The sequence below is a fragment of the Ovis aries genome, chromosome 7 (genome assembly GCF_016772045.2).
Source record: "Ovis aries strain OAR_USU_Benz2616 breed Rambouillet chromosome 7, ARS-UI_Ramb_v3.0, whole genome shotgun sequence".
Lineage (NCBI taxonomy): Eukaryota > Metazoa > Chordata > Mammalia > Artiodactyla > Bovidae > Ovis > Ovis aries.
The window spans coordinates 61,170,505-61,191,565 of record NC_056060.1 but is presented as its reverse complement, the minus strand read 5'-3'; the positions used below and the strand labels follow the sequence as shown (position 1 = coordinate 61,191,565).

The window sequence follows — 21,061 nt, the reverse complement described above, 5'->3', positions numbered from 1 at the left end:
GAAGAATGCACACAGGCTAGAGAAGGCCTGTCCAGGGGACAGGTGCTATCATGCAGGAAAATGCCTTGATTTTGTGGTAACATCCAAGTCCACTGTCAGGCAAGCTATCTAAGAGGTCATGGAAGAGAAAGACCCAATGTCAGTGCTCAGGTCAATTTATTTATTTATTTATTTATTTATTATATTTTTTTAATTTTTATTTTTACTTTATTTTCCTTTATAATACTGTATTGGTTTTGCCATACATTGACATGAATCCACCATGGATGTACATGCATTCCCAAACATGAACCCCCCTCCCACCTCCCTCCCCATAACATCTCTCTGGGTCATCACTGTGCACCAGCCCCAAGCATGCTGTATCCTGCGTCGGACATAGACTGGCGATTCGATTCTTACATGATAGTATACATGTTACAATGCCATTCTCCCAAATCATCCCACCCTCTCCCTCTCCCTCTGAAGGTCAATTTAAAACACACAGTAGGAAGTGAGGGGAATGAAATGGGGCAGGTTGGCATTTTAGTGATAGAGTGTGAACATGAACACACTACCTGAATCTGATTTACATGGTGTTCATACACAGGATCAGCTACTCAATTTAGAGGCCCATTGCAAGATGAAAATGCGGGGCCCCTTGTTCAAAAAACGGGAGAAAAAGTACCATGAAATGTACTAAGATATTAAGGGTATTCTTTCATCCGTGTATGAACTCTTCTGATACACATGTTCTATTGTTTCCTCAAATTTTCATACAAGACACAAATTCAAAGATAAAATTGTTAAGAATTTCAAGACAGTGGCAGGAGAACATTAAACCATTAGACTACGTTGGGTCTGGTCCTGTGCTCTATTCCTTTGCTATAACCAGCCTTTACCAATGATAGCCTTGAATAGCTGGGTTAGTTCAGTTCAGCCACTCAGTCATGTCCAACTCTGCAACCCCATGGACTGCAGGACTCTAGGCTTCCCTGTCCATCACCAACTTGTGGATATTGCTCAAACTCATGTCCATTGAGTTGGTGATGCCATCCAACCATCTCATCCTCTGTTGTCTCCTTCTCCTGCCTTCAGTCTTTCCCAGCATCAGGGTCTTTTCCAAGACAGCTGATAGAGATTGGTGAAGGGCTAGTTCTGATTTGTACATATTTATCTAGATAGCCCTCTTAGAACTCTGTGTATTGAGTGGTTACCCATTCCAGTATTCTTACTAGAGAATTCCATGATCAGAGGACCCTGGTGGGCTATAGTCCAAGGGGTTGCAAAGCACACACACAGCAGCTTCTGGTCAGCCCTCTTAGAATTCTGTGTAGACAATCCATGAGACTACCTAGGTTTAGTTGGGTACGTGGGTCTTATGTTCATAATAGAGTTCAGACTGAAAATATCATTTAGAGATTAGTCTGCTTGTAGAGCTTATTAAAAACTACAAAGAAAATGAAATCACATAGAGAGATGGAGAGAGAACAGGGGCCATAGATGAGAAGAAAATAAAACTTTGCTTTTCTTCCTAGACTGCAGGCTTCATGAAAGCAGATCATATGCTTTAACTGGTTTGTGCAAGTCTGGCAATGAGCAAAGAGTCTCACATGTTATAGGTGTTAGATAAATGTGCAAAGAATTAATAAAATGCAAACAACAAGTTTTCTGAAGGTATTATTATTTTTCTCACAGACGTTGCCTTAACTCCCTCTAATTTGGTGCGGCTTGCTTTTCCAGCAGAAATTATACATTGACATATTTTATGCATACTTGTTATAGGTAATTTTGTTTTATTTCTGTAAGTAATTAACCTGTTTTCCATGCCTTCTGTTATACTAGTTAAGAATATTTAGCATGGGATAACTCACTCAAATATAACTTCATTTTTTTTCCTCTTTCCCCCTTGTCATTGAAGATATTGTAACATAAATATGATATCATATATCCATTTTCTCTAGGAGCTTCATAAGCAATTTCCAATGGCTATTTGGTTCACTGTTTCTTAAGATTTTGTTCCCCTGAAAGAATTTCCATTACTGTTTTTCATTTTCTTTGGAAAAGGGAAAAAGGAAAAATAGAACAACAGTATCTTTCAAAATGTGCTTTATGAACAAATATGCTTACAAGACCTGGTTTCTTAAATCGTTACACAAATTGAAAGGCTTTAGCACTCCTTCCATCCCCCAACCCCGAGCACTTTCCCTAGCAAAAATCCGTAACAGTTTCTGTCTTATGAGCAATCTTTTAATCCCAGCCATGGCATTTGTGACTTGGCTAATTATGAAGTACAATTAAAAGATGATTAAGAATTTTTCCCTTCTCAGCCAGAACTCAGGAAGTGTTCTCTTTGTTCTCACCTATTTAATCACCTTTGCAGTCATTTCCAATCTAGCTTTACTCCTTTTGACATATCCCAAAATAGCCTTTTTAATTCTGGCCGGAGATGTTCTTTCTTCTTATCTGATCTGGCACCGTCTCCTACTTTATTGGCTGCTATCAAATAAGATACCCTTTCAAACCATCTAAAGTCACAGATGCCTCAGTTTTGATGCTGTAAACCTCCAAACTTCTGCTTGTCTTTCATAAGTCTTCAAAGTAGGACCAAAGGTTCTGGAGTCTCTGTCTACGCCGATAAAATGGACAGGGGTTTTTGTTGTTATTGTGGTTGTGTGTTTTTATCAATATCCTGAAATGCTGATGAAAAACATTCTAATTCCTATTCCCTATTTCTCTGATGCTTCGACTGGGAATTTTAAAGGACTGGAAAAAGATAGCTTGGCTTAGAAGAGAGACAACATCATAATTTTAGAGACAGGGAAGGGCATTTGTGAAGGCTGAGAAGTGAGAGCAAGGACGTGGTGTTGGGTGGTGCTATGCCCCTGCTGTAGGGGATCTGGTGGCAGGTGATGGCTCTGAGTAGCTGTCATCAACCTTTCAGGAACAACCTGATGCTTTTGCCCTTGGAACTCAGATAGGCTCTCATCTAGGGAGGAACTACACTCTAATGATTAGGGGCACTGGCTCAGGAGCCACAATGCATTACCAAACTTAAACTTGTGCTAAGTCGCTTCAGTCATGTGTGACTCTTGGCAACCCTATGGACCATAGTCCACCAGGCTCCCCGTCCATGATATTCTCCAGGCAAGAATACTGGAGCGGGTTGCCATGACCTCCTCCAGGGGATCTTTCCAACTCAGGGATTGAACCCACGTCTCTTATGTCTCCTTCATTGGCAGGTGGGTTCCTTACCACTAGCACCATCTGGGAAAGTCCAAACTTAAACTTACCAGCGGTATAACCTTGACCAAGTCAGTGAACCTCTTTGTGCTTTAAAATGGCCATTTCAATACATGACTGGAAGATTGGTGTGGATATGTTTCAGTCAACGTTTTTGAGCCACTAATCTTGCCAGATACATTGGCATAAATTCTTTACATGAGAATAGTTTGTGCATTTATAAACATTTAAAACATTATGAACTGTTATACATTTTCTCAGTTGTAAAACTTTGTAGTTTTATTATTTTCAATTATCTTCTGCATTTTAGTGATGAGAAAACAACAGAGAATAAAAGAGGTTGAGTGATTTGCTCAAGGTCACATAGCTGGTAATTCTAGGCTGCACACCCGCAGTGAGCTTTCTAGTCCAGTGAGATTCCCATGACAACTCAGCTCTCAACAATCTGCTTTTAATCAATTGCCAAAGCAACATTCAACTTCCTGGTTCTCTTACCAGCCATCATTAGGCTGAATCTCTCCAAGAATTTCTTCCGACTCAGAGTTTCATAACTATATATCAATCAGCCACCTGAACCTCTTCTCTTCCCAAATCCTGGCCTCCTGGATTTCAATTCCTCTGGCTTCCAGGCTGATGCCTTAACATCTGCTTTCTGATTGTATGCAATTTAGAAGACTAAAAAAAGAACAATTTGTTTTTGGTGGTTTGAGAATATGTGCTTCCAACAGTTATTACTTGCCATTATCAACAGGGAAGAACATACCTTCTTGGCCAGTACTGAGACCCAGGCCAGTGTCTTATACTGGGGAAAGGATGATCATGCTAGACAAGGCCCCGCAGGGAGAAGCTGGGCTCTAAAGGAGTGGAACAAATTTGAGGGATAATTATATTATCTCACTCATTAAATTGGAATTATGTGAGGGTGAACGTCAAACTAAAGGACAGAAAATCAGAAGAAAAGACATTTGGCAGAACTTCCCTGCCAGATGAGGCATTTGGTGAGATCAGTCAATATAAACATCATTGTTTTGGGCAGCCTGGGCTCAGATTTGGGTAAAAACAGGGTTGTTTTGGTAAGTGTTGCTGAGTTTGAATCAGAGAAGGTTTTAAATAAGAAGAATTGGAATTTAGGTCATAGGCTGGGATGTGTTTGTTTTTAAGAATTGCATATCTATGGTACCCTTCTGTCCATTCTTAAAACGTTTGAGAGAGTTGAAGTGAATTTTAGGAGAGGCTTTGCAAGACTCAGCAAATCTTGTATTGGAAGATGACACTTTAATTAAAATAACAAAGATTGTCACAGCAAATGCTACTTCTCAATGAACCACTTTTGAGTGCCATACACAGTGCAAAATCCTTTCTACACATTCTCTTAATGTTTCTTACAAGCCTATGAGATACACATTAGCCCTATTTTCTAAAAAAAAGAAGCTGATATTATGAAGGGTGGTTACAGGCTCACTGTTGTTGAGGATGCCCTGAATAATAGTCACGTCTTGATTATCCAAGTGAATTCTGAACCAACCTTTCAAATTATAAACACTTTATCAAGCATTAGCCCATTTCTATCCAGATTACCTTCTATGGTATATTTCTAGAGCACTCATACTGGCTTCTGGCTTTCATGGTGTGAGAATGTTGTTTTAAAGATCTATACTTAAAATTATTTTGAGGCCATGATGTGATGGGAAATAATTCGATATAAAGTTAGGCAAACTGGTCAAAGAGTCTCTACCAGAGGCAGAACTTAGAAACTGAATGTATAGATTCAAGAGTCTGATTGGTTTTTTGAGTCCCAACCAGTTACTTAGCAGTTGTGTGACAAATTATATAACATTTTGTGCCTTTTCTTCTCATCGATACAAGGGAGCAAGTAGTGGTAGCCTACCCTGTTGGGTTGCTAAGAGAATTAAATAAATTATCTTATTTAAATAACCTGGAATCATGTTTTACATGTAGTTACTCTATAAATATTAGCCATTTTTTAAAATTATTGGCATTGCTGATTGTCTTGTGTCATTACTCTGTACAATATCATCATTTTATTCTTCTGCTCAGACACTTTGGTAACTCCACATTCCTTATAGAATAAATTATTATGATTTTCATTTTTGATTATTTAACATGTGCCATGTACTGTGACAAGCACATGGTCTCGTTTAATCCACACAATAATCAGAAAATGTTGGCAGTGTTATTAACACCATTTTACAGAAAGATCGGATTCAATGAGATTTTTAAACTTGCCGAAGATAATAAAGCTAACAGTGGCAAATTTTGAGTATAATCCAGCTTTATGTAGCGTCAGCGTTCTTCATCACTGTGTTATATAGTTTGTGACCTTTCTTCCTGACACCACCTGCTCACCCAATACCTCTCAGCACACTGTGGCATCTACTTTGCCATCCTGTTCTCACCCAACTTTCCAAAAGTTTACAGTCCACTCCAGGAATACTAGATGCCTGTGGCATGCGGAGCTCTTCTGTGCCTCGTGACGGCATGTACTCTTACCATCTCCAGCGCCCTTTCCACTTTGTTAATTAGGAAAGTAGATCCATGCTCCAAGAGTCACATCCCATCACCTCGCTTTGAGGTCTCCTGTTACTTTAGGTAAGATTTGGCTGTCCTGTCTCCATGCCCTCCTATGGCCCATTACACAATATCCAGTGTTTTATTTTTATTAAATATTTGTCTTCTCACTGAATTGTTAGCCTTTCAACAGTGGAAAACTTTTACTATTTATCTCTGCCCCTTCCAGAACTCAGGATTTAGTAGTCTTCCACAAAGTAAGCAAGTTGTAAAATTATAAAATAAATGAATTAATGGATAAAAATTCAAATTATTTTCTAGAGCAGCACTGTCTACTAGGACTGCTCTCAAAAATAATTGTGATGATGAAAGTATTCAATATTTGTCCAGTATGGTAACCACAAGACACACGTGCCTGTCAAAATCATGAAATGTGACTGATGCAATTGCAGAACAGTACTTTTAATTTATTTCGTTCTAAGTAACCTAAATCAAATCCCTTATGACTATGCAGTGGAAGTGAGAAATAGATTTAAGGGACTAGATCTGATAGACAGAGTTCCTGATGAACTATGGATGCAGGTTCATGACATTGTATAGGAGACAGGAATCAAGACCATCCCCCAGAAAAAGAAATGCAAAAATGCAAAATGGCTGTCTGAGAAGGCCTTAAAAATAGCTGTTTATGATAGCCAGGACATGGAAACAACCTAGATGTCCATCAGCAGATGAATGGATAAGAAAGCTGTGGTACATATACACAATGGAGTATTACTCAGCCGTTAAAAAGAATACATTTGAATCAGTTCTGATGAGATGGATGAAACTGGAGCCAATTATACAGAGTGAAGTAAGCCAGAAAGAAAAACACCAATACAGTATACTAACACATATATATGGAATTTAGAAAGATGGCAATGACGACCCTGTATGCAAGACAGCAAAAAAGACACAGATGTGTATAATGGACTTTTGGACTCAGAGGGAGAGGGAGAGGGTGGGATGATTTGGGAGAATGGCATTGTAACATGTATACTATCATGTAAGAATCGAATCGCCAGTCTATGTCTGCCACAGGATACAGCATGCTTGGGGCTGGTGCATGGTGATGACCCAGAGAGATGTTATGGGGAGGGAGGTGGGAGGGGGTTCATGTTTGGGAACACATGTACACCCGTGGTGGATTCATGTCAATGTATGGCAAAACCAATACAGTATTGTAAAGTAAAATAAAGTAAAAATAAAAATTAAAAAAAAAAATAGCTGTGAAAAGAAGGGAAGCAAAATGCAAAGGAGAAAAAGAAAGATATACCCATTTGAATGCAGAGTTCCAAAGAATAGCAAGGAGAGATAAGAAAGCCTTCCTCAGTGATCAATGCAAAGGAGAATAGAGGAAAACAACAGAATGGGAAAGACTAGAGATCTCTTCAAGAAAATTAGAGATACCAAGGGAACATTTCATGCAAAGATGGGCTCAATAAAGGACAGAAATGGCCTGGACCTAACAGAAGCAGAAGATGTTAAGAAGAGGTGGCAAGAATACACAGAAGAACTGTACAAAAAAGATCTTCATGACCAAGATAATCACGATGGTGTGATCACTCACCTAGAGCCAGATATCCTGGAATGTGAAGTCAAGTGGGCCTTAGGAAGCATCACTATGAACAAAGCTAGTGGAGGTGATGGAATTCCAGTTGAGCTGTTTCAAATCCTGAAAGATGATGCTGTGAAAGTGCTGCACTCAATATGCCAGCAAATTTGGAAAACTCAGCAGTGGCCACAGGACAGGAAAAGGTCAGTTTTCATTCCAATCCCAAAGAAAGGCAATGCCAAAGAATGCTCAAACTACTGCACAATTGCACTCATCTCACACACTAGTAATGTTCAAAATTCTCCAAGGCAGGCTTCAGCAATACGTGAACCGTGAACTTCCTGATGTTCAAGCTGGTTTTAGAAAAGGCAGAGGAACCAGAGATCAAATTGCCAACATCCGCCGGATCATGGAAAAAGCAAGAGAGTTCCAGAAAAAACATCCATTTCTGCTTTATTGACTATGCCAAAGCCTTTGACTGTGTGGATCACAATAAACTGTGGAAAATTCTGAAAGAGGTGGGAATACCAGACCACTTGACCTGCCTCTTGAGAAATCTGTACGCAGGACAGGAAGCAACAAACAGTTAGAACTGGACATGGAACAACAGACTGGTTCCAAATAAGAAAAAGAGTATGTCAAGGCTGTATATTGTCACCCTGCTTATTTAACTTCTATGCAGAGTACATCATGAGAAATGCTGGGCTGGAGGAAGCACAAGCTGGAATCAAGATTGCCAGGAGAAATATCAATAATCTCAGATATGCAGATGACCACACCCTTATGGCAGAAAGTGAAGAGGAACTAAAGAGCCTCTTGATGAAAGTGAAAGAGAAGAGTGAAAAAGTTGGCTTAAAACCCAACATTCAGAAAAATATGATGGCATCTGGTCCCATCACTTCATGGCAAATAGATGGGAAAAGAGTGGAAACAGTGACTGACTTTATTTTTCTGGGCTCCAAACTCACTGGAGATGGTGATTGCAGCCATGAAATTAAAAGACACTTACTCCTGAGAAGGAAAGTTATTACCAACCTAGATAGCATATTCAAAAGCAGAGACATTACTTTGCCAACAGAAGTTCGTCTAGTCAAGGCTATGGTTTTTCCAGTAGTAATGTATGGATGACAGAGTTGGACTATAAAGAAAGCTGAGCGCCGAAAAATTGATGCTTTTGAACTGTGGTGTTGGAGAAGACTCTTTAGAGTCCCTTGGACTGCAAGGAGATCCAACCAGTCCATCCTAAAGGAGATCAGTCCTGGGTGTTCATTGGAGAGACTGATGTTGAAGCTGAAACTCCAATACTTTGGCCACCTGATGTGGAGAGCTGACTCATTGGAAAAGACCCTGATGCTGGGAAAGATTGAGGGCAGGAGGAGAAGGTGACGACAGAGGATGAGATGGTTGGATGGCATCACCGACTCGATGGACATGGGTTTGGGTGGACTCCAGGAATCAGTGATGGACAGCGAGACCTGGCGTGCTGTGGTTCATGGGGTTGCAAAGAGTCGGACACAACTGAGCAACTGAACTGAACTGAACTGAATCTAAATTTGAAGAATTCCATGTGGCTATTATATTGGAGGGCATGGTTGTAGAGTTAGAGCTGGATGAGGATTTTATTCAAGGTTCTTCTGATATATGCCTGGTCTGTTATTCATTCTCGGTTACATTCTGCATCTTATACTTGGTCAAAGTCTTAAAGTTACATCTGTTGGAAAACAGAGGTTTTTAAAATGTGGCGATGCGACAATAGCCTTCAACTGGCACAGTACAGTTCCCTCTGAGTACATAATAATAGCTCTTCAGAGGGGAAATGTGGGCTCTTAGAGCCACTCAGGAATTTCTGTGACAGGGTTAGCAGTGTTCTCCACAGCCCTTGGGTTCACAGAGAATGTTCAAGGACTGAGTAAAATGTCTGTGTTGGGTGCACTCAGGTTCTCTGGAGTTTACAGCTGGGAAGAGACATCAGTATCTCTTTATCTCCCTTCACTGGGCTCCTTTGACATTGTGCACAGCTGTCAATTTTCTATTTGTCTCATTTTACTGTTATTATTTGTTGCTGTTCCGTCCTGTCCCATCCTAGGTGACTTCACTGAGAGCCAGACTCTTTTTATTTTGCACCTTTATTTCCCAAAGACTTACCGTTGCATGTGACAAAAGGAAGAGGGTCAATACATGTTTGATAAATGAATAAATGAACATTGAATCAAGGAACAATGTTGATTCTGGGACTCCAAGAGGCCTAACACATCCATCACAGAAGAATGAATACAGAGGAAAACCAGCCTGCAGCGGTGCCATCCACTGGACAGGGAGACATGTGAGAACAGAATCCTGTCCCGTTTGCAGGACAGTCATAAAGAGAAACAATCACACATTCTAGGCCAGTCCAGGCAGTTAGATTGGGTGAAGTTTCAGTCAAGTTGGCAGTACTATCTTACCATCTACCTGAGCGAGTTTGTATTTAATGAAGAGGAACCTGCAAGATGTTTTAACAAAGCCTTTTTTCACAGTCCTCGTGTTGGCTGGAGAGCTTGCCCAGCCTCCCAGAGTGCTGAAATGAACTTGACCCATAAATGTGCAGCTCTTCTTTTTTGTGTAATCTTTGTCTGAGAATCTCTTGGAGAAGAACATGAAAGTGGTGAGAAAACCCCAGAAATGCATGTATACATGCTCACATATACGCATCCTAGGAGGAGGCAGTAGCAAGTCAAATGCTTAAATGGAGCACGAACAGGGATTCATCTCAGTTCAGTTTAACTCAGTTTAGTAAAAACTAAGTGAGTATCTACTTTATGGAGAGATACGAGAATAATTAAGACACGGTTTCTTCCTTTAAAGAATTCACAGATTTGTACAGGAAAAAAAAAAATGTGAACAGATGACTTGTAACAGATTGTGATGAATGCAGTAGAGGTGTGCTGGGTCCTGTGGTGCCACATAGGAGCGGACCATTAGGTCTTCTTGATTTCATCTTAAACAATGTGTAGGAATTTTTTAGCTGTACAATTTGGGGGTGTAGAGACTAGGAAGGGAAGGAGAAGACCCTTCAGTTGGAAGCAAGAGCATCGGCAAAGGCACCAAGGTATGACCAAGCATATAGAGATGCTTGGGGGAAAGGGGCTTGCCTCTCCCAGTGGGGGCTACTTAATCATTTCATTAAAAGATTGCTCTGCCTTTCCAGAGTTTCAGAGATGAAGTTTACTATTATATATAGGGTGCATTGACGAGAGGATAACGTCTAAATATAAAGTTCAGCTGGGAAACTGGTATAACCATTTAAGGTTGAGAGGTTTAGGGTTCCAGTTAGAATTATAGTTGTGAAAATAAACAGCAAAACTTTCCAAGGTATATTCTAGAGAAGTGCTTCTCAATCTCCTGTCTGATAATTTCTGAGAAAGAAAGCATAAGTTTAATTTGTAGTAGTGACTGTATACCACACATGTGTTTCTAGAAAGGAATGTGGAAATATAATTTGGAAAATCATTCTTGATAATTCTAGTATAGAAACCACCTTTGAACCAACCATCAGGGATAATCCCTATTCTAGAGGCTGAAGATGTAAAAACATAAATGATACCATTGATTAAGAGTGTACAAGGAGCAAAGTTTTGACAGCTATAATTTAGCTTGATTTTCACAACTACCTTACAGAGTAGGAATTTATCCTCATTTTACCACGGGGGGACCTGAAATTCAGCTAGATTCTGAACCTTCCTGCAGTTCCCATTATTACTAAAGACCCCGCCTGGATTTGAGTCAAGGACCATCTGATTGCAAAGCTCCAGACCTTTGCAGCTCTCTCTGGGAGCTTTAGTACTGTGACCTGAGAAAACCCTTGCATCATAATAGAGGAGCATCACTTACAGGAAAGAAGAGATTGGTGAAAGGGATATATTTCAGAACAAAGGTGCCAGGCCAGTACTCTGATCTATTGCCTTCTGCAGTTAGCTTTGTTCCAACATTATCAGTGGAGTGTATCGCCATATGATGAATCAATGCTGGATTGCTAAAAGCACATGGAAGGGAAATGAAGGAAACATCCATTCATTTTTTTTTTTCAATTAACATGTGTTTATTAAGCAAATATACCTTGGGCACTTTGCTCCATATAAAAGATGAAAAGGTCTATTTATAGACATTGCTTTTGCTCTTCAGAAATCCACAGTTTTGTGCAGGCTAAACTTCGTAAATTATAATTATAGTGGAGAATGCTAAAGTGGTCAAGTACAGATGAGTATCAAGTGTCATGAGAATACAGCAGAGGGGATGACCAGCTCCTTCCTAGCAGCTGAGAAATTCTTCACACGGCTAGTTAAGTGGCAGTTGTTTCTTAGAGAATGAGTTGGAAGTGTGCCCAGTGGAGAAGTGAGAAAGGCATTCCAGGAGAAGGGGACAGCAGAGCAAAGGCATAGTAAACTGAAAGTGTTTTAGGAGATGGAAAGAGCTCCATGTGGCAAGAGGTGAAAAGGCAGGGCAGGATTTTAAAGAGATTTGTATTCTCTTCTAAGGAAAAGTATCCCATCCTTGAGTTGGAGGCAGGTAAGGGAGTGGGAGGGGGCAGGGAGATGGCAATAGCTTGGTGTTTCAGAAAAAAATTTCAAGAGCAAATGGGGAAGGATTTGATTGGAGGTGGATAGTGCTAGGAGAACAGGATCAGAGCCTAAAGTTCCACCTCAGGCAGCCTGGTCCATTCTAACTTCCCGCTTCTCCCATAAACATTTCTTCTGAACATCAGGTAATTTTAGAGGTAAAGTGTAAATGCAGAAGTGGTTTTGTCCTGCTCTTGGAGAATTCAAGGTAGAGGGCTGCACACCTGCCAGTAAAATGAATCAATGCCTCCAGGCCTTCCCCAGAGCAACAAAATTAGTCCTTGACACGTAGACATTCTTCCGTTGTTTTTTTTCTCGTGTTGCCTGAAGGCTCTTCTTTTGACTTGCGTCATTCCCTCATCTAGCAGGGGGCCGCATATAAACTGCTGCACTGCTAATATTTCATTGTCATTTTCGGCTCTATTACATCTTTCTCTCAGTCATTCTTTAGAGCAGGAGATGTCATCTAGAGGGGTTGTGCAGCTTGCATAAATGAATTATGAATCCTCACGATTTCAAGTGGGTTACCAAGCCCCTTCCAAGCAGAACCAGGCATCTGGTAACTCCAAAGTGTGAAAAGGACATTATGCATATGTATGCAGAGACACATGCCCCACAGCATTTCTGAAGCGCTTGCCACAGTTTTACTTACACAGGCGCCATATGCAAGGGGACCTGAGAACAAACCACTCTTTGAAAGGGAAGTGCTTTCACATATCCTTTCCTGTCTGTCTTCCTGCTACGATTCCTCAGTGTATTTATTTTTTGAACCCATGAAGGGAGTGAGGAAAAGGATTCTCTGAGTCTTCGTATTAAGTGTGAAGCTTGCTTGTGTGCTGAGTTGCTTTAGCCCTGTCCCATTCTTTGTGACCCCATGGACTGTAGCCCACCAGTTCCTCTGTCCATGGAATTCTCCTAGCAGGAATACTGGAGTGGATTGCCATGCTCTTCTCCAGAGTGTCTCTCTGATCCAGGGATCGAACCGGTGTCTCTTACATCTGCTGCATTGGTGGGCAGATTTTTTACCACTCAGTTCAGTTCAGTCACTCAGTCGTGTCCGACTCTTTGCGACCCCATGGACTGCAGCATGCCAGGCCTCCCTGTCCATCACCGACTCCCGGAGTTTACTCAAACTCATGCCTATTGAGTCGGTGATGCCATCTTTACCACTAGCTCCACCTATATGTAGGCAGGTAACCATTAGTGAGAAAAGCAACAAAGCTAAGTCTACAAGAGCATAGCAAGGGAAACAAAATGAGGCAGCTAGACTACTCTGAAGTAGATCGTTTTGTCTCAACCACGTGGTTTACAGAAAGTAATACTAAAGAATCTTGACTTCAGGTTTCCAATAACTTGAATTGTTTTAATGTTTTCAAATGTGACACAGAGGCTACAGAATCTCAGACAAGCCAGGCACAGCAGGTTAATGAAACTGAACACTCAGGCAGTAAGGACCTCTCTGGAAGTTAGATTGCCTTATTTAGACGCATGGTCAGATTTTGGTTGAGACTCTGAGCTTTGACTTAAACGTGGATTTGAATCCTAGCTGTGTTATTAACTTGCTCTATGACCTTAGGCAAGTTATTTTGTCCTCTGTAATCCTTAGATTCCTCCTTTGTCTGAAGATGGGAATGTTAGGTAGGTAGAATAGGGAAAAGGAGTCCAAAATGGCGGTGGCTAAAAGACAAGGAAGGGAAAAGCCCGCGAAAATAGAACAAAAGAAGGTCCCAGGACCAGAGTGAAGACTTCAGGTAGAACAAACAGCACTCCTGGCTAAGCCCAGTTTGCATAGGGCAGGCCCAGGGGGAGGAAAACATATAAAAGGAGGAGCCAGAGCGCTCTCTCTCTTTCTTTCTCTCCCACGTGCCTGCCCGCTCTCTCTCTCTCTCCCTCTCGGTCTCCCCCTCCCCCATGCGCTCCTCCACTCTCTTCCCTTCAAGTCTTTGGGTCGGCATGCCCTCACGCTTCAAGGATGGATTCTCCTGCTATCTTCTAAATAAAATAGAGCTGTAACACTAATTTGCCTAAGAGCTATAACATGGTTTGTCCAGGACCCGAGAACTGTGATGCGCCGAGAGCTGTGACGCGCTGAGGGCTTTAATGTCCGTCGCTCCTAATCTTTGTTGTGACGAGACAAAGAACTGGGGAACATACACTTGCCTGACAGTAATACCTGTGTCATGAAGTGGTTATGAAGATTAAGGGAGCAGATTTATACAATCTTTGCAGTGTATGATGTGGCATCCAGCAAGCCCTCAATGAGTACAACTTGTGTGGTTTTTACATGATTACACATCATCTTGATTTACTAATTATGCGTTACTTCACTTAGCTTCAACTTCTTTATTTCTAAAGTTGATGACTAATGACTGTCCTATTCACTTTATGTAGTTTTTGTGAAATTTAATAACAGCACATGTAAAGGTATGTTGTAAAGTGAAAAATCCCAAATTTCCAGGAAGGCTGGTTATGAGTATCATTACTTTAGAGGTTTCTGGCTGTCACAGTCATGAGAATATTTGAGAAAATCCACTTGAATTACTGATCCACAGAAGAATAGCTGCATTCACCCATGGAGCCCAATCCCTGCCCCCTTTTTCTTGTGAAAAACTGCCCAATACCTCCTATGTGTATAAAGTTGATAGTATTTGGAAATAAGGATTGGCAAATTCTCTCCTCCCTTTAAAAGTGATATACAAGGTGGAAACCTGCATTTTTTTTTTTTTAAATTTTATGACTAGTGAGCCATTATCATTCCTGGAACTCAGAAATTGGACATGATTGCCAAAGCCCATCTGTTTGATAAGCAGTCAGAAGCTCAGACACTTGAAGACTCTGCCAGTCTTCATGGTTTTCCTTCCAACAGTGATGGTTCTCATGCCTTTCTCCAGCCTCACTGCCATGTTGTAGGGGAGGGAGAATGGATCTCAGAAATAAGCAGTAGATCTGGCCCTTGACCAAGCTGCTTATCACTTGTGCTGACTAATCTCCTTTCTTAGTAAATTTCAGTACTTTCACTTTTCAGCCCCTCCTCCACGTGAAAGTGAAGAGGGTGGGAAGGGGCGTGGGGAACAAGAACTGCCTTTGGCATGGTCTGGCATCCTGGGATAGAGCTGAGATTAAAGCCACCTCCGTCAGCTACCACTTGCAGCTGTTTGACCTGCCTTAAATTATTCTCTCTGTGACTTGCTTACTGCATCTGTAAATGGGGATGGTGCTATATCTACTGAGCAATATATTTCTGAGAATTAGATGAAATAATGTATTTAAAATCTCTTAGAAAGAACATAGCACCGAACAAATGCTCAACAAAAATGTATTCTCCTGTTCTTTTCCCTTTGATTTGTAATAACTCATGAACATACTTGGCAACTTTGTCTTTCTAGACCACTCTTTCCTTATGGATAAAAGGAACTCAATGGTTTGTAATTCCTATGTACTCATGAAGGTCTAGCATTTCTATAATTCAAGTGCTTTAAGAGAGGAATAAATGAGATTGCTCTGTACATTCTTAAGTAACTGGAATAAAGTCATATTGGGAGATTGAGAAGGGAAAATTTGATCTAGGTATTTTTAAATAGGGGCTTCCCTGGTTTTTGAATAAGTAGAATTTTGATAAGCAAGTAGGAATTGACAGAATGAGGAAAGATATACAAAGTTTAATGTTTTATTAAGTTTAACAAAAGATATTTGGATAAATGGGTTCACACTGAAGTAGTAGAGATTCTCTTGAGCTGTGTTTATAAATTTTAAAAAGGGCAACCCAAAGGAAGCATGAGCCCCTGTCTTGGGGAGGCAATGCCTGTCCCTGATGCTTGGTGCACACAGGCAGGAGTGCAGTAGGCCTTCTAGGCGGCCTTAGTTCCTTCCTGGACAGTAACCTGCATGTAAGCAAGGACTTGGTCTCTTGTTGCCAGGCATGCTTGCTGATTGTTGAACTTCAGATGAGTAAATGAGTGTCACCGATGTACCTAAAATATTAATGTTTAAGTGTGTAATAGGATCCAGGAGGAGAGACCTTAGTGATCCTTTATTAATAGCAATTTTCCTGGAACACTTTCTGAAGATACCCCAGAGCACTTTTGAAAATGCTGATTATTTTTTGTAGACAGCTTTTTCTTGCCTGTTGTACAGCTGTGAGTGTGAGAGCCTAATTCTCTGGAGACCTGAGCATATGTACTCTCTCTCAGAAAATCTGCGAGAGAACCCCCAAGGACACTCTGTACCCCTTTCCCAGCCAAGACAGGGAAAGCCTGCCTGAAATACTTCCTCGGCCAATGAGTAAAGTGTGGTCTGAGAATAGAGCTTCACAAACATTGTGTGTGTTAGAATGAAGAGTGAATTGATGTATGAGTCAGAAATTCTTGGTCCATCCTTGATCTTCACCATAAGTATAATATGAAAATTTCACTGGGCTTCATTTTCTCCCCCACAAGTAAGGAGATTAAGCCAATGGACACGGCAAGGTATCTTCCAGTTTGATCCTCCTAGTTTTATGTGTATTTCCTAGATTTGTCAACCTGGAAGAATAGATTTCTCTAGTTCAGCTTGCTCATTTCACAGATGAGAAAACTAAGGTGTGCAGAGGTGAAGTCATTTGCTGAAGGTCACAAAACCAGTTAGATGCTGAGCTAAGATTAGAACCAACAGTTTTAGACTGCCAACCCAAAGGTTCTTCCCCTTTTATGTGTCAGCTCAGTTCAGTTCGGTCACTCAGTCGTGTCCGACTCTTTGTGACCCCATGAATTGCAGCACGCCAGGCCTCCCTGTCCATCATCAGCTCCCGGAGTTCACTCAAACTCATGTCCATCGAGTCGGTGATGCCATCCAGCCATCTCATCCTCTGTCGTCCCCTTCTCCTCCTGCCCCCAATCCCTCCCAGCATCAGAGTCTTTTCCATTGAGTCAGCTCTTCACATGAGGTGGCCAAAGTACTGGAGTTTCAGCTTTAGCATCATTCCTTCCAAAGAACACCCATGGCTGATCTCCTTTAGAATGGACTGGTTATGTGTCAGAGTTCACCTTAAAAAATCTCATGAGAGCTGTGGACTTCTGGGAGTGGGAGATGGGATGAGGGCAAACACTTTACGCACAAAACACATAGAATTTGCAAGCTATTTAAGGGAAGGGGTTCTTCGATTTCAGGTCAAAAGCCTTTATGCTATACTTTATTACTCAAAGTAGATGTTGAAATCAAATGTTAAAAAGAAACATAATTATACGTGTTAGAAAGCATGCCTTTGACTTTTTTGGTTTAATAACTTCATTTGTGCAGAAAGCAGCTCAACACAACTGGAATAAGTTTGGGTTTATATCTGCCCTCCAAACAAGCCTTACTCACTTGCTTTGTTGATGGCCGTTTCTGATTTCCAAAAAGCCAGTTCCCCCTTTCAAATATCACAGCCTTGTTTCTCTTACATATACTTCTGCTAAATTCAGTGCTTGGCTTATGTCAGCTGTAGCCAAATAACACAAGAAGGGGTTGGCTAAAACAGAAAAGGTTTTTCATTAACTGGATCTGAAGGTGACTTCTACTAATTAGTTCTTCTTTCAGCTGCTTTTCACCCTCTTGTCTTCAGGTTTTGGATTCTCAAGTCTTCCAGAGAAACAACTTGAGAAAGGAGAGAAATATCCTCTATGTTTCTATACAGCTGCATCTGGGTTCAGAGCCCTCTGTTGTGTAGTCAGATCCGTCCGTTCCAGGCTTGAAAGCTTCTATTCTAAGGGCCGTCGAGAGAACTTGGCAGCTTCCCTTGAGTAGGCCTGTAGGGTGTCTTCAAGGTCTTATACTCACTCTGATGTGATGTGTAGTCAAAGTCCAGGTGCTCTGTACTCTTTGATGCTTGGCCTATAGAATGCCCGCAGACTTTCTAGTCATGTAAGCACACGCTTCATTAAGATTGGATGGGTTCTTTTTTTTCCCCCACAGAGACTGTGCCCCTATTGCAGTTTATTAAAACTACCCATGCAGTGTACCATTATTCTTCCTGCTTGTATTCATGAATGGCCAGGCCTCAATAGGAATATCCAGGTGGAGATCAATAATCAGTCTCTTAGTTAGGGTAGGAAAAAAAAAGAGAAGAAAAAGAAGATCTCTTGGTACACTGCATTCAGCTGTGTTGAAGAGGTCTTGTCATTAAAGCAGCAGCAGGTGTTCATAAGCCAAGCTTGCTGGGAGTGGTGTACATGCAGAATTAAAATAATTGTCCATCAGTCTCTGTCTCATAAACGTTTTCCTTTGACTTTTGGCAGGAACTCCAGCCTGAGCATATGCCAGTTGACATGGGAACACTGAGGCCAGCAGTTTAAGGATTTTCACATTTGCTTGCACTGGTAAGATTTAAAGATATAATAATGAAGGACATTAAATGTTACTGGGTCCTGGCTGTTTGCACTAGGTATGACATTAAACTTGTTTAGGTGTTAAGTTTTTTTGACCCGGATAGGTCTCTATTCAGTTACTTTACAAAATCACAGTAAAAACAGGAGAATTCTGTAATCTATGAATTTGTGCATAGTATCATTGGTATTGGTGAAAATATGGAAACTAAGTAATATCAGATTTTTTTTTAACTTCTGTGCAATTGGACCAAGTGGGATAAACGGTTTCCCTTTTGAACAATGAAACTGTCTGTTCTAAAGAGATCTGATTCTCAGAGCACAAAGGGATACAGTGTTTAAGCTCAATGTGGAGAAAGAAAGGGGCTTTCCAGGTGGTGCTAGTGGTAAAGAACCTGCCAGTCTCTGCAGGAGATATCAGAGACCCTGGTTCAATCCCTAGGTTAGGAAGAAACCCTGGAGAAGGAAATGGCTACCCCCTCCAGTATTCTTGTCTAGAGAATCCCATGGTGGGCTACAGTTCACGGGGTCACAAAGACAAAGAGTCGGACACAACTGAGCAACTTGGCACGCATGCATGGAAAAAGGGAAAGTAATCCTGTTTTCATACATCAGTGCCTTTAATATGGATGCAAAGACTGGATTTTTAAAAGAACCAAATCTGTAGTCAATTATAGGATTGCTTGAAAATGAGAACTGTGTGATGCCGATGGTGTGGTGTTCACTGGATGCTTATTGGTATCAAAGGCACAACCATATGATGTTTCTTTAAAAGAGAGGCATAATGGTGGAGATATTGGCAGATGGATAGCAAATTGTGTTACTGGAAGATAGTTTTGAAAAGAAGAGTCTAAGATCTGAGACCAAGATATAATATTGATTCAAGTAATAATTAAGCATTCTATCTTTTATGGAAGAGAACAGAGTCTCTGGACATATTTTCAAGATTAAAAAAAATACACCATGGATTAAATTCAGTAATAATACTCATTCCATTACCGTCTTCAAGTTGAGTCAGATCTTCAAGGGATGAGACTGCACTCAGCGCCTTTATTTCTCTGAGGGGTACCATTCTAGCATATTTTCTACAAATATTCAGGTCTCCATTTTCATGTGACCTTGTAGCAGGTCTTTGGTACACTGAACAATGTTTGACTTTTAACTAACTTATTTTCCATTTTTTAGTACTAGATACCTTAAATCTGTGAATTTTCAAAGGATGTATTTTGGTAATTCAGCACTCGCGTTTAGTCTTCTAAGTGTCTCAAATTGCCCTGCTGCTTTATTCAGTTATATTATTACAGCAACTTTTAGTTTAACAGCTTGTATTCACATAATCTATTTATGGAACAATGGAAGAATGATTGTGAAACAGCCTGGAAGATGCATTACTTAGACGGATACCTGAAACTGACAATACAGCTTCACACGTTTATACATATAAAAGTAAATGATCGTACCATTATGGTTTCTTTTATCTGAATAACACATTCCTCTTAAAAATTAAATTACTTTGCACTTGAGTTTAGTGCTTTATTTCATGATTTAAATGTGCTTTCTAGAAACTGCTGCCAAACCTGAATTCCCATACATAAGTCATGGTTTCTCATATACACATAGAATTCAAGATAACATCTTATTTGGAGAGTCATTAAATCTCTGATATCAGAAAGGCCAGAGTTAGAACAGGGCTCCTTAAAGTCCTCAAAGCTAAGCAATTTGAGAAAAGAAAGAAAAAAAGTAAGAGAAACGTGCATGTGCTTGGTCTTAGTGAAACAATAAACTCGATGGAAGTGGTACTTCTCATAATTCACATCTGGACCCAGAAGTCATCATTTTGTCTGAGTTCTGTATATCAGATTGTGCTTCTTGTTATCAAGAGTGAATTGCTACCAAAGAAACCCAATAGATTGTATTAAACTGATTTGTTTCATTTTGGTTGTGGGAAGGTTTTCTTGAAGCTAACCTTGAAGTTCCTCATCTCTGCAGAGAAGCAGATGATGCTGAATCCTGTGCCACTTCTGTAATACGAGGATGCTTTGTTGACCAGATTGGCTTGTTTGAGAAAACATCCATTGATACAGAGTGGCATGGTAGAAAGAACCATGATTTAGTGATCAGTGGACACCATAGCTGATTTAGCATTTTTTTTCTTTTGCCTCTGAGATCTTAGTCACTTAACTGTTGAGTCTTAAATTTAATCTGTAAAATGAGGTTAATAGTCACTGTACTTACTCCTCTGTAGATTTATTCAAAGATAGGATATTAAATGGGAAACAATGAGAAACTAAGAATCACTGCACAGAATTTTACATTGCTTTTAATAGAAAGTTGATTCCTTATTAATAGCACTTTCTGATTTGAAATTTATATATCAAAAAAGCATCTTCATGGATTTTCATAGGTGTCTTTACATTGAGCAAGGCTAACAGTAGCTCTAATCTACTTGTTTTTCTTATTAAATTATGATAACTGCAAGAGTTCATTGAATAACTTGTGTCTGCCTTATATCTGAACCTGTCTCTGGTGTTTTTGCTGCACTGATATTAAATTTCAGTGTCCTAGAATCACTCCAAAAGGAGAGCATGGGAGATAATGGAAGAAATGCTTGCAATATAATCCCTGTCAGCAAGATGGGGAGGAAAGAGTCTCTGGGGTTGATCCTTGAGGTGAATCAGCCTTTCTTAGACCTCTTTCCCTCTAATTCTTTTCAGATGTATACTTTTTACTTATCTCTGCTTATCTTCCTCCCCTTATCTTCCTCTCTCCACCCCCTCCAGTCTCCTTTC

The 21,061-nt window shown here is 40.4% G+C and overlaps 1 protein-coding gene across 2 annotated transcripts in view; it reads left to right on the top strand.

Annotated features, from left to right (window-relative positions):
• SEMA6D (semaphorin 6D) overlaps positions 1 to 21,061 on the top strand; it is a 645,898-nt gene that overhangs the window by 229,865 nt on the left and 394,972 nt on the right. For both annotated transcript variants that reach the window (XM_060418647.1, XM_042252508.2), the window contains exon 2: positions 18,186 to 18,266. The gene's annotated coding sequence lies outside the window, so the exon portion shown is untranslated. The remainder of the gene's footprint in view (positions 1 to 18,185; positions 18,267 to 21,061) is intronic.